Genomic DNA, 14,089 nt, shown 5'->3' with positions numbered 1-14,089 from the left:
TACATGTCTCGCCAACACGGAGGAGAGCTGTGGGATGAGGAGATCCATACTAAAGCATCTGAATGAGCTTGGTCAAATTGACTTTTGCAAATGCAATGCATGGTTAGCAGAATGAACAGGTACATTTGACCATCTCTCACATGGCTTGTGTGCATTTGAAGTCCCATGACCAGTCACAGCAGAGGTTTCATATCCTTCACACTGGGATGGTTCGCATATCTATAAGGAGAACATACCGTATATGTAATCAAAGTGCTGTAAATAGGCCACCAGGAAGAATCAAAGGAGCAGTTACTGTAATTACTACTCAGTTCAGGTCCAAGTGCACAATGACAAAGCAGCACATTATGGCAAAGTGATACGCATCCAAAGTATCACTTCCCAGAATGAATGACACTGTGAGATTGCCTCTAGCATGTTTTTATGAATAGGTTGATGGTTGCATGGGGTTTTCACTTGTGCACTTTTCTGAAGTGCTGTATAGATCTCTCCATGGCCTTAAAAATTCTTTGGAAATGATTGACCAGGCTAGTAGAATGGTTCTGTGTCAAAATGTCATTATTATTATTTTGCTAATCATGCCGCATGTGCTCTTAAAATGTCAAATTTCACCTTGATGACTGAAAAGTGTAGTCACATTTGACTCAGTGACAGTAAAAGGTGTACTGCAGTTTTTTCTTTCTTTTTCCTTTTCGAAAATAGCCGGAGTATTACATGTGAAAATGGGACCAGGAGGCAGTGGAGGATTCTTCAAGGTTTACAGTAGAACAGTGTAAGTCAGTTACTGCCAAGAAACTAATCAAACACAGAAGGGGTCCAGAGCACTTTGGGTCCCCAAATATTACTGGTTCCTGAGTAGGTACTGTATTTCAAAGTCACGGCTGAAAGGATGATTTGTCTGTTTCGCTTTGCAAGGCCCACTCATTAAATCTACAAAGAGCCATTTCTGTGTTGGTCTTCCTCCAAACCCTGTTCATTTGCTATAAAATAATTCACGCAGAGAAAAAAGGGTGGAAAACCAGGAGCATTTTCACGGCGCAAGGACATCCTTAAACAGAAAGAAATCTGTCATTAAGTGGCATCAAGTCAGTGCCAACTCTTCACGATCATATAAAAGACAAGATAGTTTTCCGAGCACAAGCAAGTGGTTTTTACAGAGTCCACCAGCAGTAACCAGGAAATCTGGTGACTCCCATTCATTTGCCGTTTCCCTTAGCAATGGGGTTGGATGTCATTACTACCCTTGAGAGCAGAGCCTACCTGTGCTGTCTGGCAGAGCAAGAAACATTTCTCAGGCGTGAACATGGATTGTCTGAAAATGGGCCGTTCCAAACTATGTTCATCGTGGTTGCTAGTCCTGACGCTCATTTGCATTTGCCTGCAAGGCTACTCATGGCTCTTGACCCAGCTCTTTCTGGGTCCCACTGCGGACTAAGGCAGCCAGATTTCATTTGTCCTTGAACGCTCATGTCTGCGTCTATTTCAGTAAAATGTTTTGGAGAGAATTTGATGGTAAACATTAGCTAGTGGGCCGTGTGCAACCTGGTCACCAGTCCTAGATTGTCCTCTGGGTAAGAGAATAAATGTGTTCTGATTTGTGCTGGTGATTAAGGGCTGTGTTGGAGATCAGGCCTCTGCCCCTACCCCCAGCACTGTAAGAGTCATTAGTGGAAAACAAATCAGCTGATGCCAGTTATGAGAGTCATGCAGATGCCAGCCCCAGGTGATGCATACCAGATGGAAAGAACCACCACTGAGCTGGACTGTAAATAGAGGGAGGCACAGAGACCATGTCAGGGAATATTCAGTTAACTTCCAATTACGCTCCAGGAATATGTGCTAAAGTTCTGATGTACCGTGATGTTCTGTCAGAGAAGGCAAAGCAGACATACGGTATACGATAAGCTTTTTACCACACTCTTTGTATTAAAAAAAATCTCGAGCAGCATTTAGGCGAACCTTCTACCGTACTGGTGGTTAATGTTTACACGCATTAAATGTTTAGAGAACTCTTGCTGAAGGTCAAAAGAATGGAACTGTTTGATCTTTTCTCCAAACACACTATGCATATACATGGTGACAAAAGCCAACACCAACAGCTTTGGACAAAGTTAAAGGGTCTACATAAATCAATATTATCACCTTCCTGTAATCATAAATAAATCATTTTGTGATTGCTTGTTTTAAAGGTTTATTGCAGTGCGTTAGTATAAATAATATTTTCAGTGCTGAAGCAGAGGACAGAGTTGGATTACTTTTTCGTATCTATACTGAACACACTGTAAAGTCCAGAGTTTAGATTTCAAGGAGCTGGATAACTTTGCTCCTTATAAGGGAATGGCACAGTAACTTCATAGGTGTTAATATAAATATAGAAATTATCAGAGTAATGACAGCTTTAATTAGGGAGGTAATATAAAGCATGGGATTATGCGATATGTACTTGTGAATAAAACATTTTACAAGGTAATAAAGTACTCTCAAAACATTGCACTTTATCATGTGTTTATGAAATGCAGGAATAGTTAGAAGAATATGCTAGCAATTTTATTAATTCTGTATATTATTTGCTGTTCATAACTGCCTCTATACAATTAAGAATGGCTCATTTGTAAAAGGTTAATACCTGTGATGTATCGATACAGCCTCTTTGTCATTGATACACTTGTAGCAAATGAATGCATATTTAAATATTTAGAAAATCAGCAAAATTGTGCCTCCACTTGTGGCCTTTTTAAAATTTCCTTTAATATCAAAGACATGGATTGCCATAAACATTATTTTCTTCCATTCTGTTAACATATCAATGTTAATCAATCAACATGTCAAATTATATTCTCACCAGTGCATAGAAAATAGAAAATATAGCATTAAACATTGTGATGGAGTGACATTCTATCCAGACTTTACCTTCCTCAGCCTTGTGCCCTGTGCTTCCGGGACAGGCTCCAGACCACCGGCACCCTGAAATGGATAAGCAGTTATTGATGATGGGTGAGTATTAAGTACTTATAAATTAAAATATATGTAAGTTAAAATTGTACTTTTGAGTAGGGCTGTCATATTCCAGTGCTTATGAAATAGAATTTTTCCATTCATCCAATGTTTCTATATTTCAGAATACTATAATTTCAGTAATAAAAGACATGATTTCACACTTCAGTCTGATGTCTGAAGAATTGATTTGTCCCCTTCATTTTTCATGGATTCAACCATTAAATAACATTTCGGTTTCACCCAGCTCTCTGTAATATTTCAGACACTACCTTCAGAAAGTATTGCAGACCCTTCCACTTTTCCCTCATTGCTGTATTGTAGACTTATTTAAAAATGGATGTAATATTTTTTATAGACTTCTGAAGGCACTCTAATTTTGTTGTAGGAAGACTTTGCGTTGTTATCTTCTTCTGACATTTCTTTGCTGAACGGTTTGATGTCTATGATCTCAAAGTACAACTTTTAATGCACAAAACATTGAACTTGGTGGCCCCAGCTGACCTACAGAGGTCCAGCTCATGCTGTTCTATATGCTGTCCACCAGCTGGTTCCTCAGGTTCCACTCAAAGGATCAAAACCCATGACAAAGTGCTCTGCACAGCGCCAGAACTATGCTGTGATGTTTTACAAGTACCACTTCCTCAGAACTTCAGGGCTTGTAGCCCAGTAAACCGAAACAGCTCATAAGCAAGGGTGGAAGTGATCACCAGAAACACCTTGATTGAAGGAAACCCAGGCGAACCCCTCCCCACCAGCCGCCCCCTACGCTGCATCCTGGTGTGACCTGCATGGTCTTTCACATTGTTAGTTTAGTTAGCACAGTTTATTAGGGCCGTGAAGCCCTCGGGCTTCCTCAGATCCTTAACTCAAAAAGAAATGGGGCACATTTGTACTTCATAATGATGTTATGTTTGTACTATTATTTACATACACACACACATTTTCTGAACCGCTCGTCCCATATGGGGTTGCGGGGAACCGGAGCCTACCCGGCAACACAGGGCGCAAGGCCGGAGGGGGAGGGGACACACCCAGGACGGGACGCCAGTCCGTCGCAAGGCACCCCGAGCGGGATTCGAACCCCAGACCCACCGGAGAGCAGGACCTGGTCCAACCCACTGCGCCACCACGCCCCCTATTATTTACATAAGTAATGTCTTTTTTTCGGGGGTGCGGTGGCACAGCGGTCTTGACTGGCTCCTGCTCTCTGGCGGGTCTGGGGTTTGAGGCCTGCGTGGGGTGCCTTGCGGCGGACTGGCGTCCCATCCCGGCTGTGTCCCCTCCTCCTCCAGCCTTACGCCCTGTGTTGCCGGGTTAGGCTCCAGCTTACCGTGACCCCACTTGGGACAAGCAGCTTTAGCCTGTGTGTGTGTGTAAGTGATGCCTTTTCCTGAGCAATATGTATTAAGACACACACACACACACAAGAGGAAAATAAAGTGCAAGTCGGAATAAGCGTAAGTATAAGCGCTGAGATAAGAACATGTCCAGTGGCTTTTATTGGAATAAGCCAGTTCAATTTCAAGCACAATGCTGAACAATCCCTAAAAATCTCTGGAAAAACCCTGAAACTATCCTAACGTTACAGGATAACTTAACTGCAAAAACCAAAGACAGAAGTCTAAAGGACAAGGAGTTGTGTTACCAAAAAAACGACATTTAATGTGATCGGTAACTGAACGTGTGTAAAGAAATACTATCAGAAGTGGAGGAGCACTTTCCAATTTGGAAATGCAAGGAGAAACTAAGGCTTTACAGCTGATGGGAAGCGAGTCAAAGGTTAATGTACTAATGTACTATTCACTTGTAATGAGAGACTACCTTCGTCTTACGAAGCAGCTCCAGTCTTTCACCTGGAATCTGACGATCGAATCAAGTAAATAATTAAGCTTCTGACACTGTCTGGGGTCTGTGTGGTATTTTTCGAACCCTTGCTGTCCTCATTTCTGAACGTACCTTGTGATATAACTAGCATAGTGTTTAATGAACTCACTCTCAATTGGTTCAGTAACGTATTTCGCTGCATAAGGTGAGATAAGTGCAGTGATTTGGGTCTACTACACATCTAAAATATTCAGGTGTGCTCATTTTTTGTATCGTTATACATGTAACTATGTACTAAAGACAGAAGTCTAAAGGACAAGGAGTTGTGTTACCAAAAAAATGACATTTAATGTGATTGGTAACTGAACGTGTGTAAAGAAATACTATCAGAAGTGGAGGAGGACTTGGACAAAAGCATCTGCTAAATGAATAAATGTAAATTTAAATGTATTACAGAAAGTAGCATTCACTAACTCGACAATTCTGACAACTTTTTTGGAAAGCCCATTCATAATTATTTATGGCATACTAATTCTGAATGCCTATTACTATAGTAACTGCCACAACAGTACAAAGATATATACTTGCTATTGGTATTTTTGCTGAATTATTCAGAATACCTTTGAACATATTCTTCAACTGTAAATACTTTCAATTATAAATGAGACTAGAGAATGATACAAAATGAAAAATTAATTGTGTAAAGACCAGCTTTGATTTGGTTTTAGGCAGATTCAGCTCAATTCAGTTCAGTTCAATTCATTTTTATAGGGCGCTATTCTCACACAGATCAAGAACTTATGTATGATTCCTTACGTGGGGTCATGTTTTCTCGGTTTCTCATGATTCCACTGATAAGGGAGCTGAGGGATTATTCAATATTTGCTCTGGATTTTTTTGATGGAAGGAAAGCAAATCACGCTTATGCATCTGATATTACAGAATTCTGGCAGTTGTTCTGTAAACCAAGTCATCTTCAGTATTGCACTTTCCATCTGTGTCTTAGCTTGACCTCTCAGGGTTGACGTGGAGTTGTGGAAAAAGGGAAGCCATAACATGTTAGTGGAGGGACATGTATTGTACATGTCACAGCACCGTACACATTTCCAGAAGCATAGCATAACCCTCATACTTTACAGACCTGACGGTCAGCTTCTGATCGCAGGAGGCAGGGAAACCAACGGAATCTAATGGGACTGAAAGAGGAGAACGCAGAGTGGTGAGACCTGTCTACTGGGTTGGGTTTCGGATTCCGGCTGCCCCTACAACCACCCCGCAGTCCCCACAGTCTACGTGTTGGCAACATCACAATGAGAGGCTTTTAGCCCCTTTCTTTTAGCGATTGATCACTGGGGAGAGCACAATGCACACAACAACAACAAGGCGGCCACTGTGTTCTCGAAACAAGCGCAACATTAAGCTGGAGTCAGGCTGCGTGGCCTGCACGGAGGCTCTCTGCTGCCGATCTGCACGTAGTGCCATGTCTTTCCTTGGCTGGGCTCCAGTCTGTATCCTGAGTGACCCAGTGTGCTGGAACCACAGACCGCCACTCAAACGCATGGTTACCCACCCGCTCACACACAGTTTCCTACCCATACAACCAAAACTCTCCACTTAGCCCTTAAATATACCTGCACATTTATAGGTAGTTTCTTGCCATTGAAGAATCTTCCTGCGCTCTCAGTGTAACTCATTAAGGGACATGACCCTCAAATAGAGTTGCACAAGGGATGCAGATCATGATGTCTTCGCTCCACCTCAACAGTTTGCTTTTTTATTTGGGAAGTAAGACACTTCGCCTGGTATTCTAGGTGTCACCCAGGTGCTGATTACAAAGTATTTGGAGAGTCTGCACTAGTTCAATGGTAAATTTCCACACACCCTACCGGGTTTGAATCCCCACTGAGTCACACTAGTCATGAGTGAAATGAAAACAAACTGACACTGCCCTTTAATGGCTTTGGATGAGTGATGGCAGCAGTTCTCTCATTTATATTGCTAGCAGGCTGTAGGGCACCAGCTATGGCAAATTGCCAGTCCTCCTAGCTTGTACCGTGATCAGATGAAGCCACATGTGTCATGACCGATGCCAAAAGTATATTCAGTGAATGCCGGAGGTCCAGTCCCAATCTACGTAACAGAACTCAGCACACCTGAAACCAATATGACAATAGCACAGTGAAACTATCTTTGTTGCACTGACTGAGAGAACCGAGTGATCCATAGTTTGTGTCCACTTGTCTGTTTTCCAAACTCCCAGTCCTTTTGAGTTCCACTCCCGAATTACTGTTCTGTCTGCGCCATTTCTCCATATTCCTCTCCAGATCCCTTGCTCTAGTCCTGAACACTCCACATATCTGCATACTAGCTCCGGTCCAGCACCCCAATCCACTTATTGTCTTTCTACAAACACTCTGCGTGTCTGTGTTATGTGTCCATCGTGTCACCTGCAAACTCGGTTTCCTAATCTGCACTGCGCACCTGTGTAAAGGTCTGGACACGAGATCCTCACTCTTTTGTGTCTGTGGATGGATGTTACAACAACACACATCTGGTTCATACTCAGACAACATGAGCGTAAAAAAGCAGGCGGCTTGCTAAGTTGACATAGCTGACATGTTCCGGGTGGAGCCGCATAAGAATTGATTTATTAATTATGACTTAATTATAAGAAAGAACTGAGAAATAAAGAAAAATGTGAAAAAATGTTTTGACATTAGGGGGTGCGGTGGCGCAGTGGGTTGGACCGCAGTCCTACTCTCCGGTGGGTCTGGGGTTCGAGTCCCGCTTGGGGTGCCTTGTGACGGACTGGCGTCCCATCCTGGGTGCGTCCCCTTCCCCCTCCGGCCTTACGCCCTGTGTTGCCGGGTAGGCTCCGTGACCCCGTAAGGGACGAGCGGTTCTGAAAATGTGTGTGTGTGTGTGTGTGTGTTTTGACATTGAAGGGTTTCTGACCCTCAATTTTCAAAGCTGTTTCCATGTTTATTGCTCTGTCTTTGCTGTCTGCCATCATCTAGCCCTGCACATTATGGATGCTGGGTAAGATAAAAGAGTTTCTTTTTCCTATGAAAGGTTATACAAGCATTTCACACTGTGTGAGCTAAAATGTCAGAGTGAAATGTATCCCGTACATTAAGAGCCCAGGGTTTCTAAGCGACTCATGCGCGTTCATGTGACTTTAACAACGCGACAGTGACGTTTTTACTGCCAGCCGAGCCGAGTACGTGCTCACCTTCAACAGGTTTTCCTATAGAGCGATACGTGTGCGACGTGGTTGACTCACATATGTTTCCTGTTCATTGTTTACAAAGCCTTCGCAGCGGCTTCACAGCGCTCCGCCAGAGCCGGTGGTGATAAGTAGGACATTAGGTGACTTTTAAGCACTGAAGCTTGTGACCAAGAAGTTAAAAATCCAGAAATTTGTGCTGTTTTTGCACCAGTGCTAAACTTGCTACATTAAATATTACATTTTATTTTTGGCCTTGCTTTTCTGGGGGTGAGGCCACAACTAGACTGACACGTGTGAATGAACTCAAAATACGTGTTTTATTAAGAGAACCAATGACAAATATTACTTTAAGTAAATCTAAAACGGCAAAGCCTGAAGGGCTAATAATAATCTCTGCCTCCTTCGGCTCCAGTTATGTTTGGGGAACCACACCATGTTTTGCCGCTCTCTGGAGTATCTCTGGAGCTCTCCAGCTACTTGTCACTCTACCTGTTCTTCTCGAGCTTTGTCCGAATCCTTCCTGGGCATCGTCACCCTGTTTAGTTTTCTTTTGCGTTCAAGAAGCAGAAAGCAGGTAGCTGCGCAGTTTTTACAAGTGGTGTATTCATGAACTCCAGAAACACGATCATTCGAAAAGAAACCGTCCCGCCTTGAACTGACAGACCATCCTCACAAGCCCCCGATGGATGCAGCGTTAAAGTGGATCTGGTACCGTGCGGATACAGTTAGCAGGTGTAGCCGCTGAATGCAGTCTTGGGTGGGCAGAATTTCCTGGAAGTGTTAAGCCCTGCAGTATATCACATGTGTACAAATTCTTTTTTTTTCCCTGCAGGCTCTCCAGAATATGTCTTTCAGTGGAAAAAACTGCATCCTACATCCACTCCCAAGTACTGCACGGAGCAACCGGCTGAAATTCCAGACGTAAGGATCACGTGTGCAGAACCCGGGGGTCCCCCTGTGCAAAGAGATTACAGTCAAAAATCATGATTTCCAAAGTAGGGATGACATCACAGCTTAACTGAGACACTCAGAACCGTCTCCAGAGAACAAGGTTAAGCTTGGTATTAATTATAGCTCTCGCCCAGGTGTTCCATCTAGCTTACAGGAATACTTTGACCTCCTGGCAGCTTAGTTTCAAAGGCAAATGAAACCGTCTAGGAACTGCGCAGCCCAGGGGAGGAACACAAACTCGTTAAAAGCAAAGAAAAGAGACTGAAAGGAAAGTAGAACGTTGACGAATGTGGAACGGGCTCTGAAGACCAGCGGCGGGACTGCGGACCCGGAGGGCGCTGAACTGTGGAATGCTGAGCAAGGGGCCTCTTGTGTGTTTAATGTGAGATCCCAGAGCGCGCAGAAACTGCTAAAGTCTGCGCAGGGCCCGAAAAAATGCACAAAAGGAATTGTGAGTGAGTGGATCTTGAGTTTAGGCTCGCTCAGCCTCGCTCAGCCTCGCTCAGCCTCGCTCCTACCAGAAAGCAGCTGACAGTCTGGCTCTGGGCCAGCAGCGACCGGAGCCATTGCAACGTGCCGCTTGCCATGTAGGCCCCTGGCGGCAGACCCACAGCGCTCGGCCCTGCGCTCTGCCTGAGTCAACAGCAGCCACTACTGGAGAGATGGGAAACTCATTCATAAAACAGCAGAACAGAAATTTTCCAGAAATGCATGAAAGGGAAAGACGAGCTAGAGAAAAAAAGTGGAAATTTAAATAGTTTCAAAAAGCCAAGCCAATATTAAATGCAAAATTAATGGTAACTTCCATATTTTTATGAATTTATTCTTCGCTTGAGATTTTTCACAAGACTGGTAACTAAACGTTAAAATGGGGGGGTGGTTGGTATTGTGCTGTATAATTACTTTGTGGGTGGAACCTTTGGGCTCATGTTTCATTTAACCAAAAAAAATAATAGACCTCCTGTTTTGGGGGCCTTTGAGTGGATGACATTGTCTGCGTTCTGGCTGCGCATGAAAGCTCATGGGGGAAGCAAAGGATTTCTTTTGAGATAGTTATTCAAGTGGGTTGGTGCAGCTGTAAGGGGCATTAGCTCAATTTGTGAGCAGAAGACAGGATTGGTACGTAGGTGAATGATGGCCTAGTGTGAGCTGCTTAGAAGCTGTTTGTGGGGAACCTGGGATCCTGATAAGACCCCTGCCTTGAAGGAGCGTAGACCGAGACAAGCATCCTTACTCCGACCAATCCATCACCTCTCCTGTTAACTGTGGTGGGTGAGGGCTGCGCGCATCACTCTCGGTGTTTCTCCCTCCGAGTTTGACCCGTGACCTCCGTGGACCTCTTGATCCTGTGCCCAGACAATGGGCAGCCAGGTCAGAAGGTGGGGGGTATTACAGGCAGTTTGTCACAACGACTCTGGAGATTAGTAGTGCCCAGAAGGTCACCTTGGCTAATCTCCTGCAGGAAGTTTTGGATCAGAACCAGGAGAGCTGGTAATCAGTATGCTGCTGAGAAGCCTATGTCACAGAGGGGCCAAAACAGTCAAGTCACTCAAGAGCACAAAGGTCACCCAACAACACAAAAGGCTGATAAAAACACAGGCACTTAACACAAAGGTATGTGTGTCATAATTTCTGTCTACGTTGAATTAAATTGTTTATTCCTTATTGTACATAAATGATGTTTTTTTTTTTTTTTTTTTTTTTTTTTTTTGGTCATCAGGCTTTGTTATTTTGTCTGACTCACCAACTAAAGTCAACTTAGAAACCATATGTTGTGGGATGTATGAATAATGGGGAAAAAATTGTCCAGTGCATGAAACGCTGTCCACAGAAAATAACATCAAGCGAATCAGTTACTTTATTACAAATGTTTACATACATCTCCTGTGCTGCTTTACAATTCAATCAATTCTCAGGAAAAAAAAACTAAACAAAAATGTCTGCCTGGCAAAAAAAAAAAAAAAGAAAAAAACAACATATGTTGGAAGACAGTAGGGTTTCATTGCTGGATAGAGTCAACATACGAGAGTCAGCATTCGCCAACATGACATGCCACCCAAAAAAATAAGTTATGCTTCTAGAGATGGACCTGAATATTCATTTGCGAATCTTGCTAAATCACTGTATGTGTAAATACAGTAAAAGCCCTGGGTCTGAGGATGCTTTCTGCAAAGGTTACTGTGTACATGTTCTGTATATGTTACTCAGGCATACTTATGTACACAGTCACATCAGAGGAGCAGCTGAAATGGTGGTTTATGCACCAGTTCTCGGAAACAGTTTGAAAGGACTTAGTCACTGCAAACCGGTGAGTTCATCTTAGCCAAACAAATTTCCGCGAACGGTCTTTCCGTTAGACAGTTGCTCGTCCGTCTGCAGCCCAGTGTAAGCGGAGGAAATGAGCGGAGTCCTACAGAACAAACAACGACATATAGGGAGGCAGAAGCGCGGCCACAGTGCTTTGTTAGCCAGCAACAGCGCAACGTCACACCACCAGCTGGACGGAGCTCAGGTGTGTGAGAGGAGCAGGGCCGGGGCCGGGGGCAGGGGTGTAAGTAGCTCCGGTTACTAAAGAGTTCTAGGAATTTGGGGGTGGCTTGCGGAGCTTGTCCGTGGGGTGGGGGGATTAAACCCCTCTTACAAGGTGACCTACTTTTTCCACATGCCACTTGGGTGCCGTCTTCAGACGAGCCACGTGGAAGAGCGCGGGTTCGCCCTCCGCTAACCGAGCTCGGTCCGTCAGCTTCCCGACGCTCTGTTTGGGAGACGGGAGCCTGAGCGCTGAACGCGTTCCACAGCTGTGGGCCTACGTGAGCTCCGGCATGGACGCACTCCGCAGTACCAGGCAGCCTCGCTCGCTTGCTGGCTGGCCCGCCCCCTCCCTCCTCTCTCCCGTCTCCGACGTGAGACCTTGACAATGAGAGATGTTGCACTTACGCCACTGGATATCTGAGAACTCGAAAAAGACAAGCTGTAGACTAGCCAAGATCTGCTTCCCACACAGCAAGCTGTGTGCGTGTGTGTGTCTGTGCTGTGCAGGAGTATCTGTGCGTACGTGTGTGTGTGTGCGTGTGTGTGTGTGTGAAAATCGCATGTTCTTATCATCATATAATACATGTAAGTATCCCATTAAGGCAAAAATCGCAGCGATCATGTATTGTCACATATCTGCAAATTCCAAACCAGGGTCTCCAAATCCAGCTTACTGCAGTATGAATGCTTCATGTGTTTCAAGAGAAAGTAGCAGTAGCCCTGAAAAAAAATAGGTGGAAATCACTTAGGCAGATCTGTTTTCCAGCCTACTTTATGACCTAGATCACTAAAATTAAAGGAGAGGATTGTTAGAGAAATAATTTTGTAGTTATTAGCACGCTCAATGATTATTTTTAGTATTATTTATTAGACAGACTCCTTTGTCTAAGGTGATGTACAGTACTAGTATAAATAAGTACAATACAATACTGCTGGACTGCTTTTAGGTGCATGAGTCTGGGGACAATTTTAGTACTACAGTGCCATTACTCATGCTGTACTACGTGCTTATTCTTTCCACTGTACAATTTTAACACTGCAGACCGTCTTCCAGACTGGTGTTTCAGGGGTTTTTTTCTTGCATTTGTTGCCATTATGGAGGCGTGTTGTCATCACCACTGCAAGTGACAAAAAATTCGTAACACAAAATTGGCCACCCATTTGTCTGCAACAAACTTGGCCTTCATGACTATATATAACTCTCTCGTCTCTGCATCCCGTCATAACAACTTAAGATCAGAAATAATACAAACACACAGAATAGCTCAACTACAGACACAAATGCACACTTATAAATATATATACATATATTCATATATACATTTATATGTGTATATATATATATATATCTTGTTTTCTACAATATAAAGTTTCAATATATTGCATCCCAGTACATACAGCAGACACAGGTATAGCAATTTATAGAAGCTCACTGAGCAGGAGCTGTGAGAATCCATGGGCCAAATCCTAGCGAGACCTTGAGGAGGTTCAGGGAGGACTTCCTAGCTCCGAGGAAGAATACACCTGTAGTTTGTCACAGATCAGCGGTCAACATGCCCAGACAGACCTTGATTCCTACAGTGACCTTGGGGTGGACCTGGGATGACCAAGAAAGCCCTTCGCAGAGAGGACTGTAAAATTAGACAATGTGGCTCTCACTTCCCTCTCACTCACACACACTAATAGACATGAACAGGCACTCATACTTGTTTTGATGTTCATGCAACGTACAGGAAACAAGGCCTGGAGGACAGCTGTTATGTATTTGCAAGGTATAGAGTACCCATTGCCAGCTGACACCCTTCAGGGATGACTTTCAGTCCACAAGCTGAGAAGCAGTGGTGGTGTTTCATACTTGTATAGGCAATACACCTGGTGGAGGTCCATGCTGAGGGTGTATTGTAGCAAAACACAGTGCAAGTGTATAATCACTTAATGGATATGTATATAAGATGAGCATGCTGCTGTTCATTCACTTATGAATTATTGTTTCTTAATGTGATTTAAATTAACAAGACTGGAAGGGCTGTAGTGGTGATACAGAACTTCTGGTTATTGAGGTCTTTCCTCCACCTAGTGGTGATGGTAATGATTGCTGAAGACTCTTTAGGAGGTAAGACCAATGACAGAACAACTAGGTGTGTTTAAAAAAAAAAAAAAAATTGTCCTGCAATGGATTGACATCCCATCCAGGGTGAACCACCCCAGCCTTGTGCCAAGTGCTTCCAGGACAGGCTCCAGATCACCGCGACCTTTCTTAGAGCAAGCGGTTAGTGAAATTGGATGAATTATAATCAGGACATGGTTAAATGTAAATGCAAAATCCACACATGCTTCAAAACAGTAGTCTCTGCTCTTATCGGAAATGGAGTTATATTGGTCTGTGCACCATTATCATCTAGCAAGGGTGTGAATCTTTTCTTCTGACCATTTTATTGCCATGGACAATGTTCAGAAATGTGATTTTAGCTGCTGTTGTGTGCAATAAAGAAGCCAGAAAATTATAAAGACACAAATCTTTGGCATAAATCAACTCATCCAAGTGCTTCTCTGATT

The sequence above is a fragment of the Scleropages formosus genome, chromosome 1, assembly GCF_900964775.1.
Source record: "Scleropages formosus chromosome 1, fSclFor1.1, whole genome shotgun sequence".
In the NCBI taxonomy this organism is placed as follows: Eukaryota; Metazoa; Chordata; class Actinopteri; order Osteoglossiformes; family Osteoglossidae; genus Scleropages; species Scleropages formosus.
Note: the sequence above shows the minus strand (reverse complement) of the source record.